Source organism: Emydura macquarii, unplaced genomic scaffold, assembly GCF_026122565.2.
Source record: "Emydura macquarii macquarii isolate MOO-44397 ecotype Brisbane River unplaced genomic scaffold, CSIRO-AGI_Emac_v2 contig_2897, whole genome shotgun sequence".
Classification (NCBI taxonomy): domain Eukaryota; kingdom Metazoa; phylum Chordata; order Testudines; family Chelidae; genus Emydura; species Emydura macquarii.
In genome coordinates, this window is record NW_027133034.1 from 22,906,300 (window position 1) to 22,929,254 (window position 22,955).

The following is a 22,955-nucleotide window of genomic DNA, read 5'->3' on the forward strand; positions in this document are numbered from 1 at the left end:
AAGGTGTTCGCCAATTTATCAGTGGAGTGAAATCTTATAAATACGTAGTATTTTCTATTCTCATTTTTCATTTTTCGGTTGCATTAAATTTTCATTCATTCATTAATTCTGTTATATGTATATGGGTAACATCAAAAATTCTGAATGCTTTAGAAATTCCTTGACTTAGTAACATTAAATTTTAATGTATTTCCTTTTATGTTTTTAACGTATACAGGTAACATCAAAGTACAGAATGTACAACATGGCTGAGATACCAGTGAGTTATCTCAAATGAGGTTGCAGTCTTAATGTTTATGTTAATCCTAGTTTGTTGGATTTAGTTTTTACTGGATGTTTCCAATATAGACCTTCAAAAATAGTAGCAGCAGCAACAGTGAGTAGAATTGTCATATCATTTGTTTGCTGGACTCAAAATATATTCTTCCTGCCTACCGTCCTTCCCCTTCAAATTTATATCAGTTCTGTAATCAGTCCAGCTATAAAACTTTTGGGGAGTCAGACAAAGAAATGAGACAACATGCCTTAGAATTCCACCAAGACTCATTGTGATAGAAACCCCCTCTACCCCCCACAAAAATAGCATCAATGGCAGCAATATATTAATATTTTTTATACTTCAGATTGCAATGAGAAAACAGACTACTTTGAAAATGGAAAATGATACAAAGTAACTCATCCTCAAATTAGTTTTAACAATGATATTTCTTAGCCTTTAAAAATTTCTTCCTATCATGTCAATGACTATAACCTGCAATGCTGGGAAATTTAATGAGTGGCTCTGCTGATAAAAATCAGTCTGGATTTACATCTCCAATCCTGTGTCTGTGGGTCAATATGGGAGCAAGTAGCTTTGAGGAGATAGCAAGGCAAAGATAAGCTGTTCCATTTTTCCTAGCTGACTGTTATAAATTTTCTCAAAATGTTAAGTGACAAATGTAAATTATGTATTTAATATTACATGTCCTTGTTTTCCTCTATTGCTTTATTGACAAATGGTGTTATGTTAGAAAATAAGTTGTTTGGGTTGTGAGAATGTTATGAAACTGGCACTGTTTTTTGTGTTGTTAAATAATAATACCTAGCTCTTATAGAGCTTTTGCTCTCAAAGCACTTTACAGAGGATATTAGAATTCTTATCCTGATTTCATAGATGAGAAAACTGAGGCACAGGGAAAGACTTGCCCAAGGTAACCTTACGAGGCCAGTGGCAGAGCTAGGAATAGGGCCCATGTCTATATAATCCCAGTCCACTGCTCTGTCTACTAGGGATAAGATGTTTTCTTAACCTCTGTGTTTCCATAAGCAAAAATGACTTTCCCTCTTTCTTGTCCATATTCCATTTCCATGGCAGGTTGCTCATCTAAACAAATGGCCATACTTGAGTTAGCCATTAAAAGCCTCTCACCAGAAACACCAACAAACAAAAGACACTAACACTACAGCAAGCAGGCCATTGCTTTGCTGCATCTCCTTTACACTGGCTTTGCTGATGTCAAAAGAAAGTAAAGCCAGTGGCTCAAATCACCAGGGAATTCCTCTGGCATATGTGATAGTTTGGGGAATCTGTGCAGTTTATTAATTTGGTGTGAGATTATGAATTGTCTGTCTGTATCTTTACCAAGCTGCAAACTCCATTTTGAAGATGTAGTTTTTTGCCTTTTCTATTGTCTGTTTGCCTCACTGCTGGGTTGAAATTTCAAAGGCTGGTGGCAAAAAAATAGAGAGCAGACTGTTGATATTTTATTCTTCCTTCCTACTGGCTTCCCTCTTTGATCTGCTAGCTTTTTTTTTATTTTTATTTTTTAAACTTTCTAAGTTTTTGTACCTGTTTGGGGAGGTAGTGGCCTCCTAAGGTGACCTGGGGTAGATTATGTATGGAAGTAATGTTGTCTAGTGGCTAGGACCCCGAACTGGGACAGAGGAGATGTGAGTTCTGTTCCTGGATCCGCCAGCAGCCTGTTGAGTGATCGTGGGGAGGCGTTTCGCCTCTCTGTGTTCGTTTCCCAGTCTATAAAATAGAGATCTGATATGACCTTACTTTCCTCCTATGTAAAGTGGTTTGAGATCTGCTGATGAAAAGTGCTATATTGGAGTTTGAGACTGTGAGGATTTAAAGCTAATGGGCACCACGTTTCAGGAAAGATATAGACAAATTGGAGACAGTCCAGAGGAGAGCAACAAAAATGAATAAAGGTTTAGAAAACATGACCTATGGGGAAAGATTGAAAAAGCTGGGTTTGTTTAGTCTGGAGAAGAAAAGACTCAGGGGTACATCATAACAGTGTTCAAGTACATAAAAGATTGTTACAAAGAAGAGACTGAAAAATTATTCTCTTTAACCTCTGAGGATTGGACAAGAAGAAATGGGCTCTAATTTCAGCAATGGAGGTTTAGGTTGGATATTAAGAAAACCTTCCTTTCAGGGTAATTAAGCACTGGAACAAATTGCCTAGGGAGACTGTGGAATCTCCATCATTGGAGGTTTTTGAGAGCAGGTTAGACAAATGTGTCAGGAATAATCAGGTCTAGTTGTTACTTAGTCCTGCCTTTAGTTCAGGAGAGTGGACTAGATGACCCATTAAGGTCCCTTCCAGTCCTACACTTCAATGATTCTATGACTTGGTGTTTTGCAAAGTGGTAAGCACATTGCTGATGTTTAACAATCATCATAATTCCAAATCATCTATATAGGAAAGACTCGCTATTCCACAAACCATTCAACTTTTTGTCACATTCACTGGAGCTACTTACTGTATCAAATTGGTAAATTATGTTATTGTTTTGTTAATGAATTACTTGTGTAGACAACAGTAAAATGAAGTAGTGAGGTGCAGAAAGGAATGTCACGTGCCCTGCAATGCAGCAAAGTAATTACGGCACTAGAGTGATATCTGAACTGAAAGTTGCTTCCAATTCTTCTGTCATAGTTAGGGTCATATTAATTGCACCATGAAATGTTAACCAGGTTCAGACAATGCCCCATAAAGCTGCCAGTTGAAGAGTTAGGTAAAAATACTGATGGAGCATGAGGAGGGTAAGAGAGATCCTTAGCTGGTTTAATTTTCTGAAAGTTGTACATTAGTAAATGGTTTATACTGGGCTCAGTGTATTAATTTATGACTTTCCAACAGACATTCATAATGTAGACAGGGAAATGATATAAAGCAGAAAGATTGGTTTAGAACCCTAATTAAAGTTTCATGCATCATTAAATCATTCTTGTTCACTGGACTCAGCATAAACTAGCATGAGGTCTCTGAACTGGAGCTGTCACTTTTCCACTAAATTTGCTGTTCTAAATAGCTTTCAGCTCACACGGCCAGTACAAAACATAATCCATACAGGAGAAGACACTAAATATTTTTCATACAAAATACGGGCTATGTATTCCTGTTAGTCCAGTACAAGCAGCGAAGATACATATTTTTCTTTCAATCACATTTTCGTAATTGGACACTAATTGTGCGAGCTCTGGTTTTTGGTTGTCTAGCCTATGCGTTGGCATGCTGAGCAATTATAGCTCCCATTGATTTCAATTGAAGCTGCAGGTTCTCTGCACTTCTGAAAATCAAAACACCAGGGTGGCTACTACTGGGCTTCCACACAAAGGCATCCAGAACCAGTGATCGCTTTAAAAAAAAAAAATTGGCCACTGTGTGGTCAAAATTTTCAAATCTGTCTACCTAAACTTATAAATCCATGTTTGGGCACCTAAATAATGATGGTATGGCTGAAACAGAAACCCTCAGCCTCATTAGCCGGCAGGAAATACATGCATTTGTTCAGCAAAGATCTGATAATTATATAACAGACAAGATTTCCACCATTGTACAGCTGGGTTTGATACCTTTAGAGTCTTTTCCGCAACTGTTCCAAACATTTTTGGGAAAATCTCAATAATTTCTGATTAAATGTATCATCATTTAGCAGCAAATTAGAGGTAAAGAAAGTTATCAATGGTCACGTGCCTTTGTTTGCAACAAAGCAGATGCAAAGTAAAATAAGGTATTGCTATTCATGACGAGTCCATCAGGGATGCAGGAAACAACTGAAAAAATACACAAAGATCCATGATGGCACAAAAACAACCCAATATCATCTCAAAACTCACATTACTTCCATTAATCCTTTAAAACAAGCTTCAGTTAGCAGGACATACAATCTCACATGTGTTGTTAACCCGACCTGATTTTGGCAGGTCTATGGTTTTGGGTAGAATAGGCTATCTGCTAAGCATGCTTATAGAAATAACAATGGAAGTTATTGAAGCTGTAACAGGAAGTAGAAGAATCAAAATATATGTACGAAAATAGGCTTGACTGGAGGTCTTAATGATTAAGAGCTAAGGGCTTAGAGTGAGGCCTAGTAGAAATTGCTTGACTAAAGGTTATGAAATGATAAGTGCTTGAGGTGCTTTATAAGATTATAAAATTTAGCAATACATCTTGTGATAACCAGGTAAACCACAAATGAACAGATGGTAGCATCTTAGGGGCTTTTTGCAATGAGAGCTAACTGCATTGATATATCAAAACTACTGGTAAAGGGACTAATACGAATGGGTGTGTGTAATCTCTCAAATGTAATTATGGTCAACTGGAACCCTAAAATTGCTCTCCCGGGATACCAAATATGAATAAGTGTTGAGATTTAATCAGATGTGGTCCCAGATGTACATGGGTGGATTGGAAAAAGGTTGTCAAACCAATCCCTGCTTGGGACACTAGGATGATGATATGGGGCAAATGTGCAGGAAGCCTGCCCCAACAACTACTTCTTGTAGTTTGCTCCATCACTGTTTCTTCCATCTTTTGTTTCTAATGGTCTCCATAAGGTTGGAAGTATGCAGGCCCATATCCTGAAAGGTATTTACGCTACTACTTTCCATTGATTGGGTTTTGAAAATGTAGCTGAATGAAGAAAAAATTACAAAAACTAAAAGCAGATTGAATCAGTCAATGTGTACAACTTTTATACATACATCTGATGGCCACTGTCTTGGCTGAAATACTGGAAATTGAAGTGGGGACTTCCAGACCTAGAGGCATGAGCTGTTTGAGCCGAGTATCTGTAGCTGCTCACTGCATCAACTCATATCCTTTGTGGCTGGGCACCAAGGGCAGATGGGGGGAGAAGTGTCAGACACACAGTCACTGGTGGGTTACTCATAAATCTGTATTTTTTATTGTTCTAGCAGATAGTTGACTAACCCTATCTGTCCCTCAACCTAGCCATCTTTAAAATGATTAACAGCCATAAAAAGAAAACTATAGCAAAGTTTAAAGGCAGGGTATTCATTGTCAAAAAATACATATTAATGACATTTCTTGAACATGCTGAATTTTTACTATGTTTTAGCAATTATCCCCAATAAAATGCCATTAGCTATAACAACAAAGCTGTGTAATGCCTTCTGGATTTACTACACAATTTGGAATGATGTAAAAAGTATCAATCATATGGACTTCATTCTAATTAGTAAAATTAAAAATGACAGATATGCCATTTTTAAGGATACAAACAGTACAGGTTCTTGTGAAGAAATCTCTGTTCCACTGGCATCCATTTGATAATAGTCAATGACTATGTCAAGACTCCATAGTACACCTGTAGTGATCTGAAATTGCTGACAAAGTTAATTGCATTCATCTGACAGTATCCACCCACCTACTCAAGATGGAATTATTTGAACTTTTACCTGATTCTCACTTCTGCTTACGGTTCAAACAATGTTAGTATAAACGATTAAAACGATTGTGTCCCGGCAGCTTTGAGAAGTGATGAAATGATTGTATTCCTTCTCATTGTTCAGACTGTGTTTCTCAACCATGTCAAGTTTGCAGTCTGATGCATTGGAATCAATGTAAAGGGCTATTTTTGAAATTTTCAGCCATTTTTAATATCTGCCAGGAATATAGCTTCCTTAAGAGGAACATGGTATTTATTGAAATTGAACAGACTGCTTTGTCACTTTCTAATCAGCTGGCTTTCACATATCCCATTATTTATAGATTGCTTTAATGTATTAATAGTCAATTCTTGGATAACCACTCTGCTCATTCCATTAGCTACAAGGTATGACAAAATACAGTCAGACAAATTCTGGGCATTTTACCATAAATTCTAGGAAGTGTATATATTCACTTCTACAGCATCAAGGTAGGATCATGCAAAACCCCATCAGTATGCCTCTAACTGCACTAGAGGGTTTGTAACAGGATCAGCACCTGCCTCTTGAAAGTGCCCTCCTTTGGCCAAAGCATGCCTACAATCTCAGCTTTGGAAAGGGGTGGCACCTGCCTCTCATGAGCACCCCCATTGGGCTGAGTGCATGTCTTTGGCAAGTCCACATGGTCTGTAGATGAAACAAACAAAAAAACCCTTCTGGGGGTACACAGTCTTTACCGCCCACCAAGACTTCCTGCCAGGAGAGACTGCCTTTATGTAACAGTCCAATAAGGGCCCATCTCGGTACCCTCAGTTGGTCAGTCCTTTTTAGCAGCCGTCCCTGGGTTCAGTCTCTGACCACACCAACAGGGCTCATCAAGTAGCCTTGCTTGATCTGGCTTAGTTCTGGGCTCAGTTCTTGCTCAGCCCTGCAGCCAGCCATCACGGGGTGCTTTATTGCTGTCAAGTCAAGGTTTCTGGGAGTCTAAATTAAACTTTAGCATCTGGATGATGGCTGGATTTAACTAAAATACTGTGTTGTTTGGCCTTCCTTATCCTGATACTAGGACTCTGGTTTACTTCCTTCTAGGTTCTTGTCTGCCTCATATTTATAGCAAGGTCCTGTACAAGGCCTATTGACCACTTAAGTTCCATTTAATGCTTATTCTGAGAGTTTAAGTGGGGCATAAGCCTTGTGTGGTTCATCTGCCAGATGAGGATTCATCCTAACTGAACATTTTGGTATGAATCTTGACTTGCTAAAGTGAGGAAACATTCTGCAGCTGGCAATTAGGGTTACCACCTGTCCAGGCTTTCCGAGGATCATCTTTTTTTTTTTTTTTTTTTTTTAATGAGGCAACTGTCCCAGAAAATCTGTAAGGCTGCTCAGTACAGACTGCCAGCTGTCCCTTTATGAGGTAGTTATCCCAGGAAATCTGTAAGGGTACTCAGTACATCCGGTCAGCTTTCTAGTTTTACGGGCTCAAGAAGGTCCCAGATATCCTGTTTTTGTTGTATGTCAGATGTGGCAACCCTAGCTTGCAGTATGGAGTAATTGAGGAAATACATGTGGAAAATTACATTGAAGGGTTGTTGTAAAGCTTTTGTTTTGTTTTGGCAAAGTCTGACGCACTAGAGGGTAATGGCAAGGAAGCAGGAGAACTAGATATGCAGTTTTACCAGAATGGAACAGAGCAGGAGAGTGTCCTGAAAATTCTAATTCTTGGCTCAACCAGCTACGTATGATGTCAGGGTGAGATTTTGGAACTAGGCCACAATGATATTTTTCAAAATCCTGATGTGTTTAGGGGTCTAGCAAAAAAGCAGATTGATTAGCTGAGCTGTTTTGAACATGCTTCTCTGAGAAATGAAGGGGACTCCACAAAAATCCCCATTGTGAGCAATGCAGATGGATACAAATAACTGTCATGCAGTAGCTGTGCTCCAGATCCAGATGGAATATTTGGTATTTGAAGAGGCCAACAAGCCAGATTTAGCACATTGGAGGTTGGAGGATAGCACAGTATAAATCATTACTGAAGTTAACTTTGTTCACGTGGAAAAATGCTTTGAATTAGCATGCACTGTATATAGCTGCACAAAGAAACTTGGTCTATATTGTGACTCACTCCAATGTGTGACTAAGATGATAAATAAGTCTCATGAAAGCAAGAACTATTGACAGAGTCTGTAGAAACGAAAAAACCCATTGTTTTGCCAGAGGCTTTAACATTAACATGCTAGTAAATTATAATGAATCAATTAACATGTGCATAGGATATGTGAGGAAAAGAAACTTAATTTTAGAACACAAAATAATCATAGTTATGTGATCGGAAGCGTATAAAAAAGAGCATCCCCTTGAAAATTTTTCTTTGATTATTTCCATTGTTTATTTTGGTATTGAAGTTGTTCACTTCTAGAACTGCTCTCAACTCTAATTTTAAAATGTTCACTCTTAAGTATTAGTGATTTCCTCTCTAGTTGCAAAACTGTTGACCATCCTTATATTTCCAGTGTTTCGGTCTGTTTCCAATGTATTAACTACTAGTAGTTGAAAGCCCTTGCTGGTGCACAGGTGTTATTCATAAATTTGTGTGTAAAAAAGCCAAAAAAAAGTCTTAAAAATTGGATGATAATAGACCACAAATCTGTGATGATCGAACCTGGTGATATTTGAAACAAAAAACTGTCAGCCATGCTTGTTGCAGTTTTCATTGCTTCACACTGACTCAATAGACAGTCTAGGCTTCAGAATGTTGTTTGGAATTATTGTGCATGCTCGATGTGGTGTTGTGTGGGTGTTTGTGTTGGTGCATGTGGTTTATGTTGTGCTGGGAGAGTTGTGTGGATTTGTGCAAATGAGGGGTGTGTGCTGCTATGAGAGGCTATGTATGTTTATTGCCATTTTGTTTGCTAGTTGTGGTGTTGCTGGCAGTTATATTGATTTGTGTCTGGGGGGAGTTGGGAGGTTTGTGTTGATTTGTGCATCTATGTGTAGCAGTTGGGCCAAGTGATCTATCATCTGTGCAGTCTTCCTCATAAAACCAATTTTATTTCATCACTTCACTCTGATATAACAGATATTTGAGAGTTCAGAGTGACATTCCTGGGATCTTATTGTGTACATTACTTATGTACAACTTATTGTTATTAAACATGCAGTACTTATTTTAGAAAACATGATCAGGATCAAAGTAGTCACTATATTCTTGTCTTATGAAGATGGAACTTGGATTTAAGCTAAAATTCGATAATCTGAAATATATGGATGTCTACTAAAAGGGTTCTCTGTCCTAATAAACAAACAAACAGAATCAAACAGGCCTTTCCAAACTTCACCAAATGTAATTAAGTTTGGTTATTTTATAGCATGCTACAAGGCTCAAGGTTGCTGAGAGAAGGAACCTGAAAAAATATGGGCTGGATTCTAACACCTTTATAGAATCTTAGAATCGTAAGACTGGAAGGGAACTTGAGGGGTCATCTAGTCCCGTCCCCTGAATTTATGGCAGGATGAAGCATTCTCTAGACCATCCCTGACAGGTGTATGTCTAACCTGCTCTTAAAAATCTCCAGTGATGGAGATTCCACAACCTTCCTAGAAATTTATTCCAGTGCTTAACTACCCTGAAAGGAAGTTTTCCTAATGTCCAGCCTAAACCACCCTTGCTGCAATTTAAGCCCATAGGTTCTTGACCTATCCTCAGAAGTTAAGGAGAACCATTTTTCTCACTCCTCCTTGTAACAACCTTTTATGTACTTGAAAACTGTTATTATGTGTCGTGTCGTCCTCCCCTCTCTCCCCCTCCCCCCCAGTCTTCTCTTCTCCAGACAAATCAAACCCAATTTTTTCAATTGTTCCTCATAGGTCATGTTTTTTAGACTTTTAATAATTTTTGTTGCTCTTCTCTGGACTTTCTCCAATTTGTCCACATCTTTCCTGAAATGTGGAATTAGGCTCAGGATTTCACTCTACTGTTAAAACATGATTAGTGAATCAGAGTATGTAAGAAAATCCAGTAGCAAATTGCACAGGGCCTTATTGGAAGGAGATAAAGTTTAAGGGATTACAGATGAAATATACATCAACTTTTGATACAGAGCTCACAGGGAAGAAGAAGGGGATTGTGGCACTAGCAGATTATCAATATAAATAAAATAAACCTAATTCCTGAAGGATGTTAAATAGTTCCTAGCAAATAATTTACAGCTAAGAATATTCAATATTCACATTTTTCTTCCCATAGTAGGAAACTAGCCAGCCACAATTTTGTACTAACAGCTCATGCCCCACTATGTGTACTGTTTTAGGGCTAGATCGTGGAGTTACCACAAGCCCCGAAGAAGGAGCAGTGCATAGTTTTGCTCTCCTAGCAGCTAGCAGTTGAGTAACCAAATTGTAATTTAGAGTCATGATTGGTCCTGTTCTTCCCCCCTCTTATTCCAGGGGTAGAAGTAAGCTACATCCACTCTTTCCCATCAGGCAACTGGGCTAGCTGCTGTGTTGGGTAGGTGGATGGAGGGATCTGCTCCTACTCACCCACTCCAAGTGCACGTCTATGGGAAGTAAAGCAGTGATCCCACAGAGAATCTCCCCCTGTGCTATGCCTTCCAATGTAGATAGCCCTTGCAGAGAAGGAAAGAGTGCAGGGGCCATGATTGGCCCCAACGAAGAAGTCATATAAGTTACCAAAAGTCTTTAACCACTCTTTGCAGCATGGCATTAATCACTTTATTTTAATTTTAAATACAATTAATGTGTAAATACAAATTTCGGTAATCTCTCATTCCTATTACTCATCCAATTTGCTTTTAAACACTCTATTTCACTAATGCCTGATAGAGATCATCATATCAGTTGGGGAGTGAAATTATATATTCAATTTAGTTTTACAAAGTGAGAATATATTATTTATCCACATTTGCCACAGACTAAAATGAAAACATTTACATTTCTTCTGTAAATTAAATGTGCAGTGTATCATCTAAATCATCATCAGTAGAACATAGTGAGACTCCGAGCCTGAGTCATCAGCAACATTGGCAAAACTGGGACAAAAAAGTTAGCCCGTTAGACTGTTAACTATAAAACAAATGCACTGGTATTGTATGTATTAATTCTGCTTAGGTGACTGATTGTCTGACTGACTGGAGAGTGATTAATTCCTAAGATTCTGTGGGAGCCATTGGCAGCTCGGTACAAGGGAGTATGGAGGCTTTTGGGTCACTGAGAGACAGGCCAGGTCAGGACTCTTGCGCAGAACTCCTTCCCTCTTCAAGTGGCCTCTCTTCTCTCTCAGGTTCCACTTGTGCCCAGGTGCAGTCTAAAGGCTGTATGTTAATACAAAAGAAGTAAGGAAATTCAATGTTAAGTCTGAAAGTCTGTCCATAATTTATTCAGAGGTGTATATATATTGTAGCATGTTTAGGATGTTCACTTAGGACTAGATTATGGTATTTATCTATTGGCCAGTGCTGAAGGTGACATGAAGCTGCTCTGCCTTGATGGGAACTATGGGAGGCACAATCCCTCCCTGAGCTCTCCAGAGAACAAGGGGAGTAGAGAGGTCCCATTATCACTTAGCATGGTGCAGCTTGCTCCCCTCTCTGTGCTGGGTCAGCTCTGTGGGCTAGTGCAGAGTAACTGGGGCTATGGCTCTGCTTCCATCTCATCCCCTATAGGTTAGATAGCATTCCCAAAGAAAAACATAGGGAGTAGTTCCTGCATCCTTTCCCCCACTATGAACTCATACAAGTCAAGGAAAACGTTTGTGCTCCGCCGAGACAGAGGGTTCGTATTTTTAGATCTCGGTCGTGAGAAAAGAGCAGCCGGACGAGGAAGTGCCCGCAGAAGCAGTTTATTCAAGCAGCACTTTAAGCTATGAGAGTTACAAATCTTAAACTATTGCAAGCTGTTAACAGCTGGGAAGAAAGTGCTTACCAGCACAAGGGTGAGGAGGCCCATTCTTCACCCTATGAAGTGAGTTGCAACCAGGGAACCGATGTGCCTGGAGCATCCGCTGGCGCCTCGACAGATCCACAGAGAGCCTCGACAGGGCAGTGCCTGGGGGTCCCTAATATACTTCTTTTCCTAAACTACACTAAGTCGAGCAACAAGCTGATTGGTTACATCTCAATCCCTTTGGGGATTGGGCCTTAACACTTAGTTTCGGTTATTCTATTGGCAGTCAGCTAAAGACCAATCCGCAAAAAGCTGACGTTAGTTCTTTACTGCTATAGTAGTAGACCTTAGCTGGTCTAAATTGGTTCTGCGGTCAGCCTACTTCTGCTTTCATCCCGAGGTTATGTCTAGGTCATTTTGGTCCTAGATATTGTTACTTATGCTAGCTCAGGCCTAGTCTTGCCACTCATGCTACCCTCGCGTTACAATATTCTTCCACTCCTTACAACGTTCCTCTTAATGTCAGGTGCCAATTGAATGCAACAGATTGATTGAGGGTTGGAGTTTCTAATCTAGATTTCCTTAATTTATGGATGTAAACCTTTATTCTTTGAAAGGAGTTATGTGGTTTTGTTTTTGCCTAGTTCTAACTAGCAACAGCTTCAGCTCATATTTTGAAGTGACTGCTAATGTTACTATCCTCAAAAGTGATATGATAAACGATAATGTGGTATCTGGAATACTGACAGTTATGCTGTGATTTCATTTCTAATTATCCAGTTTCAGGTTCTGAAAGGGGCTCGTGACTGCTTCTTTTTCACATTCCCATTATTCAGGCACTGTTGAGATGCTGGCATTTATCTTTACATATTTTCAAAGGCATGCTGAATGGGTATAATCATTGGGGAAAATAGCTGTATTTGCTAGAGCTGATTTTGAGAGTTCAAAACCTGTTCTGAGTGCTAATATAGTCAGATGTTTCCTGGAATAGGGAAAGAGTGGAAAATTACTTGAAAGATGTGCAGAGCAAATTAATGACCTCAGAATGAAGATATATGGCAGAAAGATGAGGATGAACTCTTTCATGGGTGTTTATTTTATATGGGTCCTTTGGTGAAATTTGTTTCAGAGAAAATATAAACAAACAAAAAAGTTCTGACAATTTCAGACCATCATATTTTGTCATTCTCAGAATGGAATGTTTTGATTTTTTGTTTTGAAATGACTGTCTTTCAAATTTAAAAAAAAATTGTATTCTAATATAAAAAAGTCAAAATCTAAACAAAACTGTGTCAAAACAAAACATTTCAATCAATCTGAAGGATTTTTTTCCAGAATTTTCCTTCAGAGAATTTTGAAATTTTGGGGGTTTCTGCCAATTTGAAAGAGAGCCAAATTTCAAAATGCTGATATCCTTGACTAAACAGAATTTCTGTCCTCTGCCAGCTCTACTTAAAATCTTGGAACCAAGATTTTATTTTGTGAGCATGTTTCCTGGAGAACAAAAGTGTATTTGTTACAACTTCATGGTAAATTCTTGCAAAACGAAGTACAAAGCCTGGGAATGGTTCTCCCTTGCCCTATGTGCGCTTCCCTGTCAGCAAGAGCTTCCCAATTGCTCTTGCTGGCAGGGAGCCAGCCCAGCTGCCACTCCTCTCCCTCCCCAGTGTTAACGGTAATCAGCTGTTAAAACGTTTAAACAGCTGATTACCGTTTAAAACGGTTAACCTTTTACATCCCTAATATGAGCATATTGGATTATTAATTAAAGTATAAAAGCCTAGTATAGACAAAATTTGTCTTTCATTCTGTTGTTTAAAAGGAGAAAAGTCTGCTTCTCTTCTATAGGGTGGATGTCTCCATATGCAGTGGGATCAGTGCAGTTCCATTGCATACAGGATCAAATTTTGGAGGAACTATACAAAGGGAGTGCATACCCTGCTTGGCATGGAGATAAGCTCTGTAGGCTTTGTGCATGAGGAGGGGGATGCACAGGAGTATTGATACAGTAGGCTGGGGGAATGACAGGGCGTGACCGGAGCATTTATCTCTACATGGATGCACGGGACAATGCACCCCACAAAGCGTAGGCACAGAGTTATGTAGCCTTAGAGCTATAATAGCAGCTGGAGTGTGGCCTGAGGGGGGAGTATATTCTCCTGTCCCTTGGGATCACCAGGTCAGTGCTCACTCTTTGAGCTGTGTTCTGAATCTCAGGATTGAGCCTAATATATTTTTTTCTAAAAATAATTTTATAAAATTAATGTGAACTACAGCACTTTTGCAGCTGGGGAGCTGGGGATTAAGTGTTTTACCCCTGGTCACAGAAGAAATCTGTGGTGGAACTGGGAACTGAGCTCTAATTCCCAAATCCTAGTCCACATAGATACTAATGATCCATTCGTTAAATTAGCTCAAACAGCTGCATTTGGACAATTGTATCAATAATGAACGTAAGTAATGAGACAAAATTGATTGTGTATTGTCTTGCTTGTGACCTACATTCAGTGTAAGCTGTGGTGTGTAAACTGCTTTATAAAATTCCTATAAGCAAAAGGCCTGATTCACATTTACACTAGTGCATTGCTCCTCTGACAGGAGTGTAAATGTGAAGCCCCTTTACATTACCATAGGAGTGTAAAGGGGCCTTAGTGTAAATGAGAATCAGACCCCAATGTGTGGTGCATGCATGAGAAAATGTATGCACATGATTTCAAAACTGATAACTCAACTTCCTTCAAATGTGGCTTGCGCTTTTGATTTTACTTCACATCTACAAAGTAAACGAAGTTTGAACAAAATTAGTTTAACCCTCACTGAGTTAGGTGTGCTCAAAATGTCTGATTAGAATATATAGAACATATGTCTCTAATGAGGGCTTTTTATATTCATATACAAAAGTCAGAAAGGGCTTAACTGGCTGAAACTTTCTGAAGAAATTGACTTCTGCAATAAAATCAAACATGGACAATTTCAACTGAAAAAACTTTTTGTTTGCATAAGTTATTAGCAATTTGAAAGGAAGAATTTAATGAGAGGTGCATTTTTATGTTAATTATAGTAAGAACTATAGCTGTACTTGCTGTACATACTGAATAGTCCTTCAAATTCATACTTTGACAGCTCTGGGAGATAACAACACAAGTGAGGTATTTGGTTTAATAGAATATAAAATGTGCCATGGTGTACCATTAACATATATGTATCTTAATGCATTTGATAAATTAATTTTCTAGTGGAAACTCCCCAGTGTAATACTTTCAAACAGTTGATATTGGATGTCAGATTTAAAATGAACATTTCAACTAACAATGTGCCAGTAGTCATTATCAGAATTTTATTCTATTGGTTCAAATGTAAGTTAGAAAATAGTTTTACTTCTTGCAATGCTTATTTTGTTGTTATGCTTAGGACAGAATTTTTTACCTCATATTATCATCCTCGATCATTTGAGTAACTATAATAAGGTTTGTAACCTTTGGCTCTCTGTCCTTGTCACTCCTTTTCACTCTATCCTGGGAAGCAGTGACTCTGAAAAAGATTTGGGCATCGTGGTGGATAAGTGGTTGAACACAAGCTCCCAATGCAGTGCTGTGGCCAAAAGGGTTAATGTAATCCTTGGATGCATAAACAGTGGAATTTCATATAGGAATATGGAGGTAATTTCACTTCTGTATTTGGCACTGGTGTGTCCGCTGCTGAAATACTGTGTCCAGTTCTGGTGCCCACAATTCAAGAAGGATGTTGTTGAACTGGAGGAGGTTCAGAGAAGAGCTACAAGAATGATTAAAGGATTAGAAAACATGTCTTATAGTGATAGATCCAGGAGCTGACTCCATTTAGCTTAACAAAGAGAAGATTTGATAACTTGATTACAGTCTGTAAGTATGGGGAACAAATATTGAATAATGGACTCTTCAATCTAGCAGAAAAAGGTACAACACGATCCATTCAGAAGTTGAAGCTAAACAAATTCAGATTGTTTAAGGTGTAAACCAAGGTGTAAATTTTTAACAGGCAGAGTAGTTAACCATTGTAACAATTTAGCAAGGGTTGTGGTGGATTCCCCTTCACTGACAATATTTAAGTCAAGATTGGATATTTTTCTAAAAGATCTGCTCTGGGAATTATTTTGGGGAAGTTCTGTGGTTTGTGCTATACAGGAGGTCAGACTAGATGATCACTATGGTCCTTTTTGGCTTTGTAATCTATGAATCTTAGAGTTTTATTCTCCCCCATATCATTATAGTATATGAACCCCTTCCATGTAAAATGAATGGTAATAGTGAACGTCCTAGTGGCCTTCACGGACTCGGACAGTTCTCCCTTCTAGGGGGAAAAACTCTGCTTGGGGTACGGCTTTTGTTTTTCATTTTTTAGATTTTATTAATTTACTTTATTTTCTTTGTTTATTTGTTTGAGTTATCTGGGGAGGATTTTTTATTGATTGGTGGATTTGGATATAAGAGAGTGTCAGTATTATGAGTATCAGAGAGGAGGGTTTTGCAATGTTTTCTAAATATGGTCAGACTCTGGATTCACCTAATTTCCTCTGCAATTTATTCCATAGCAAGTTCCCATGGACCGAGAATGTTTTGTTGCCTGCTCCAATATCTCTGTGATCTGCATTGTCCCAGAGAAGTGCAGCTGTCCTGGTGGTTCATAGATTAAAATTCGGTCTCACATCTGGGGCTTTATCCATTAATTGCTTTGAAGATTAAGATCCAGGCCTTAAACTGACATTGGAAGCTGACTGGGAGCAAATGTAGTGACTTGAGCATAAGCCTAATGTGCTCATGACAGCCTAAGTCATGGAGAAGGCAGATAGCCACAATCTGTATCATCTGGAGCCTGCACATTGTCTTCACATTCATCTTCAGCTACAGTGAATTACACTCAGTAATCCATCCTGGAGCTGGAGGTGACTATTGCAGGGACTGTTGTGGCCGGGTCCTCACGTGGGAGGAAGGGACAATGTTTCCTAACAAGCTGGAGGTGAAAGAAGGTATCTTTAGATACTGAAACCTGGTCTTCTAAACTTAGTGAGGAGTTTAACAGAACCCTAAGAGTTTGCACCACTTTGACCAATAGGAGTTCCATGCCTTCGGTGGAAGGTGGAGACTCCTTCTCAGCTAGTTTTTTCCCAGTAATTACCCTTTCTGACCAGCATTACTTTGTCTTGTCTGGATTCACCTTAAGCCAGTTCTCCTCCTCCAAGAGCTGGTTTGTTGTTGGCATTCTGACATCTGAGTAGTGGCAGTGGTTGCATGAGTTGAAAATGATAGATATAGTTGACTATCGTTAGCATATTGTCGGCAGTTGAGATATTGAACAGGAGAGGGGGCAGTAGGAGTCCCTGTAATTTGGTGGTTACTATTTTCTCAATTATTTTGCCCAGGAATGGAAGGTTGGAAATGGGATGGTAGTTGAAGAAGTCTTCAGGGTAGAGTAATGGCTCCTTGAGGACTGGGAAAACTATTCTGTTTTTCAAGGAGTTTGGTAAGTGTGCTTCACTGACGGAGACACTGAGTATTTCCATTAACACTGCACAGTGCAATACAAAGGTTCAGTTTTATTAAGGGCCATGCAGACTCTCAGTGGGAGTATGGGATTTGGACTTTAATGAATAGATTTAGAATACTATTATCTTTTCCTGCACTATTTCCTATCCTTCTTAATAACTTAAGAAGTAAAGATGTGTATGCACTATAGCTGCCTGTCAGGTTTACCTTCACATCTTATTTCCTAATAAATATCTTCCATTCTGCAAGTGTCTGTTTTGTGTTGTAATTTAATGACCAGCCACAGCAGGTTAATTGTCTTGGCTGGAAATGTCAGCTTGAATCTCACTCACTGTCAGCCTTTAAAGAGACAGAGTTCAAATTTTCATATAAATCCCTCTAAACTTTAAATATACTCTATATCCAATGTGAGTTTTTGACAGATTAAAGCTGATCTGTCACAGAACTATATGTTCTTAACATTTTATATTCAGGGATCTTTGTTTAAATGGTGTAAATTTCCATGATGTTTGAACAAGAAAGGACACAGCACTATTTCTTTTCTGGTTGCCACATTATTCTTATAATTTCAGATACTATCCTGAAGGAAACAGGTCACACACATCTCCGACTGATTTATCCCATTCTGGCTGACTGCAGCAGTAGTGAGCGATTAGTCAGGAAACATGCCCTTGTAGACTCGAATGAATGGTCAGTTTTAACTCTCTGCTCTCATGTCAGTCTTGTGTCCAACTCACTTTGGTCCTGTGCACTGAGTTTGTCTGATTGTTTTTGCCCAGTATGATACTGTGATGGTTGAGATCACCACTGATCACTCCAGGCTGGGCTGGCTTTGAATCACTCAGATAAAATTGTGTAAAGCATCAACGTTGAACTTGTAAATAACACTGAGAATAAGTGTGTATTCTTTTGGAAATATGGATTGTGTTAGCAAGTTCTCTGGAAGATGGAAGCCGTGAAGATCATAAGTTTATTCACTTATGCCAAAGCCTCCCCACACTCTCACTGAGTCGTGATGGCTCTTGTTACAACTGAGCCTCTGTATTTCCAACTTGCAGTGTTAATCGGTAGCCCATGCTAGAATCCACTCCTATACATATCACAGTTTACATTTCTGTGACCATCCTGGTACAGCCATACACACTGGTTCTTTGGGACAGCGGTAGGGGGAAAGAATACTGCTTTCTGGACCAACAGCTCACTTTTGTGGCAAAAGTAAAGGTATTAGATTAGGAAGCTATTGTATATGGGAGGGAAGCAAAGAGAAGCCAATATTTATCTTTTACAGTGTCATATATTCTATATTTTTTGTTCACAGAGTTGTTGTAGTGTGTTGATCCCAGGGTATGAGAGAGACAAGATGGGTGAAGTAATATTTTTCATTGGACCAACTTCTGTTGTTGAAAGAAACAAGCTTTCAAGCTCCACAGAACTCTTTTTCATATTTTATATTGGCCTTTGTATGTAGCATAGTAATAGTGTTATTGTGACCCAATCAGGAGTCAGGTTGGAATCTGCAGTTGAGATGATGCAACAAGAGAACAATGGTCTGTGCAGCATTTGAAATAGACTAATATCCATATCAGCTAAGACAGCATCAAAGAATGAGCCAGCTAAAGCAAAGTCAGACATAGTAATTAGCTTTAATGAAGATCTGCTTTAGCTCATGAATCTGGAGAACTTTTTGAATTACAAAATACACAAACCAGTTAACATTTTTTTAAAAGAGTGAGAAAGACACTTTTGTCTAGAGAGTTCTCCGAAAGTCTCATAACACTGATCTTGGCAGACAGCATTGTAAAAATAAATTTCTAGTCAGTAAATTACAGATTACATAGGAATTCCATTCCCCTATTTGGAGGAAGGGGCTGATTTTCAGAAAATGTCTATGATCCTATGCATGCAATTTTGCAAGTGCTTGCACCTGCATTTTGTGTCATCACAGACTCTAGCTGCTGGTTGTGGCAAAGATCAAAAGCCCTCCCAACCCTCCTTTGGCACCTCACAACCAGTTGACCTCAGTTTTTTCTTCTTTCCCAAGAAGCAGAAACAGATATTTTTTGCTTCCTGGGTGCTCAGTCAGTCCCTGTGCCAAAGATTAACAGCAAGAGCTAATTATAATTACCCTTAACCCAAACAATAAGAATAGAGACAAGAAACACAAAAGGCAAACGAAAATAAACGTAGTGTAATCCTATATAGGTACTTGCACTAGTACAGGCTAAGAGACTTAGTTACAGATGTTTAAGTATGGTAGCTGTAAACTTTACATGATACTTGAAGTCTCTAGCTCTCAGGGTCTCTTGAAGTCTCTAGCTCCCATGAGACAAAATCCCAATTCATGTGTCATTCCATAGCTTACAGTGAATGAACTCTCCAAAATCCACATCTACTTTATCTGGGTTTATGGAGACTATAATGCAGTACTTTTCTTGTTTTTGTCAAAGTGAAGTTCACTTATTTTTCTGTAACAAGTATAATTTTGAACAACCATTGCACAGGTGTAACTGAGGACTTAATTTAAAGATGATGTGGGCTTGCACAGGTGTAATAAATGTATCAGTTGACTTGCATCCTCCTCCTTATTACTGGTGATGACTGAGAAGAAAGAACGCAGACACTCAGAGTCTAGTGTGAGTTTTCAGACCTGGTAATTGGAGAAGGAAATTTTTATTTGTAATTGAGCATTATGTGGAACCTGGGAGATTCAATATATATGGAACCTCGTGATGCCCTGTTTAGGCATCCCCTGTTCCAAGAAGAACCACACTTCAATACAATACACAATCATATTTCTACCTCTACACATGTAGACGCAGACATGTCCTGCTTCATGAGTCAAATATCCACCCTAGAGAAACATTGCTCTAGCAAATTAACTATATCCCCACTGCAGTAGGATCTTCCTGTATATGATGTCCAGGGTTCTCCCTGCAAAGATACATAACAGACTAGAGCAGGGCAAAATTTTTCAGCCAAAATATTTTTTGGTGAAGAGTCGGCAACATCAAAATATTTTGTGAATTCATGAGCGTTTTGCTGAATTGTCTGTGTTGAAAACAGAAACATTCCAAAAAGTCAAAATGTTGTGTTTTGACATTTTAAAAATGAAATGTTTAATTTTTCCATTCAAAATGACTGTTCGTTTAGAAATTTCCTTTACATTTATTTTTTTAATTTAAAAATGTCAAAATTTCTCTAAATTGAAACACTTTGTTTGATCCAAAATAATTTTAATTTTTCAATTTGCTGACCTTTTAAAAAAAATGTTGTTTTTCATTCGCCCCGAATAGAAAATAAATAAATTAATTTACTTTCTTTTTTTCCTCCCCAAATTGTAAAGGAACTAAAAAATCCATTATTCATACTTCAACAGAATTCATAATATTTAAACATTAGACCACTTTAATTCACAAAATAAGCACTGTCTCATAACATTTCATAGTCAGCTGATAATTCTGTACTTTGTATGGGCTGATGCTCATGTCCATTATCACGAATCTGACCCATTTTGGTTCTCACAGTTTCTGTAAATAAACAGTTTTGTTTCCTCTAGTTTCATGACCCCCATGTTACACTCAGTGCTTCAGGTTACATGAACATGGACCCCCTAAAGACTGAAAAGCTTCCCTGGGTGTAAGCACATCAGCTTCAGACCTTACAGCTCACATAGATTTATCTTTTCTTGTTGAAAGATGTTGCTTTTCCTCTGTAAGACACGCCTGGCAGACTCTGAGTTATGTGTGCAGAACTTGGAGCAAGTGTTGGCATGTTTTATATCAGCTAACCTCTTTGCACCTGTGACAACTAGACACTGATTATATCACCAGAAAGACACTGACTATATCACTTGGAAAGGCTGCTCTGCTTAGTGACAGGGCTTAGCCATGGCAAGTGATAAAACACAAGATTGACATTTCAAGCATGAAGAATTGCTTGTTAATAACACAGTTTAATTTAGAAAGCGTAACAAATGTGAAATCAAAGCGAAAAGCACTCAGCAATTACTCTGATATACAATTTAACACATTTGTAAGGAATATTGCTCATTGTATTGGCAATTATTAGATACTTAATCATTTGGCAATAAGTGTCTTGGTAAAACAATAAAGGAGTTTTAGAATAACCACTTCATCATTTTTGGAGAGGTGCCAAACATTTCTGTTACTCTGTATGTCCCTGGTACCACAATATTTTAGAAATTAATAAATCCCCTATTCCCAGATACTGTTACTGAAAACATACTACAGCACTGATGATCTGAGTTTGTTCATAGCATTCAATAGTCCTGTATGGTTTCTAGTCATGGACCAATAATAAAAGATATAAGGTATCTATCCTGCTTGGAGAAGATTTGTGTCAGATTTTTCCAAAACTCTCATTATTAGCTTAACTCTGGTCCCATTGAAGGCAATGGGAGTTTTATCATTAACTTCAATGACAGCAGAGTTGCACCAACCCTGAGTGCTTTGGAAGAATGCCACCCTTTATGCTCATCTAACCACAGTACACCTAAACCCTAGCGGTCTGCAAATTTTCTCTGGAAAGTTGGTTAATAGGTTTGTGAGAGCTTTGGTTCTTCTTCAGGTCAGGCTTGAAATATTGTAAGGGCATAGTCTCCTGTTTTTTGGCATTTGGCCAAAATCTGAAATGAAAAACTTAACAAAACAAATATTAATTCAAGATATTCAAATCTCCCCCCAAAAGTTAGAGTCAAGTGCAAAGTTTTTAGTTGGTTTCTTTATCCAAATCAGGTTGCCCATTTCTAACTTCGCCTTCTTTTTCTTACTGTGCCCTGGTGGTATAGCTCAATCTCATCACATTAGGCCGCAGAGTAAACCAAATAAATATCCAATCACATGGTATATTTTTAACAGGGATGTAATTATTTAACTTTTTTATTTGATCCTTTGGTCTCCACAATGTTTCTCTCCTTTCTTAAAGTGATGGTGGATGACATTATAAAGACAATCATAGACAGTCCAGCTTTACCTGGTTCAGATGCTCCCAGCAGTATATCGAGAAAGGCAGGACAGACAGATCTGTAACCTATTTGAAACCACAGGAAAGGAGAGTCTATGACCCTATTGGAAGGTAATGGAAAACCAATTAGGAGGAGTGCGGTCTTCTGAAAGAAGAATGGCTGCAAAGAAGGTCCCGGGGGGAAAAAGGAATGGATATGTTTGAAAAAGCATCTGAATTTGTGGATGTCTATTTAAATCTAATCGTTTGAAATTCACCTATCACAAATATAGACTATATTTTGCTTTCTTGAGTCAATTTTACATCCAGCAGATTATCAATGTGTTGGACTTCAGAGATTCAGGTGCATTAGAGCAGTATGACCAGTGAATCCGACTGACTTTAGAACTTGCAGTTTTTCTCTATTTTTCATCTTTGTTTAGTGCAGTTTGCAATAGAAACATTTGATTTAAACTGACTCAAACTCCTGGGAAATCAGAATCGTGTTCCTACTGGTAATCTTATTTTTCTAGGATATTGGATTTTACTCATTTCTCTTTTATGTTATCTCTCTATAGTAATTTGCCTGATCTGTTAACTTTCAAAAGTGTTATGCTGCTCTTGGTTTGGGATTGTCAATAATATCTGGGCATGTAGTAGTTGGGGTTACTTGTGTGCTGTATGTACTGTACAATGGTGCTATTGGAAAAAAGGCACAACAAATGATTGATTTTGGGATCCAATTTTAACCTTTTCATCAATCAGAAATTTGAGTCAAATTCTTAACCACTCTCTTGGGACTAGATGTGGTCATAAGCCAAAAGAGAACATTATTTTTTGTTCTTTGACTCATGGCCAGATGTTGCATACAGATGACCTGCTGTTTCTTGCTTGTC

General features: G+C 38.4%; 1 long non-coding RNA gene across 1 annotated transcript in view; it reads left to right on the top strand.

Annotated features, from left to right (window-relative positions):
• LOC137167035 (uncharacterized) overlaps positions 1–22,955 on the top strand; it is a 114,870-nt gene that overhangs the window by 80,657 nt on the left and 11,258 nt on the right. The window lies entirely within an intron of this gene.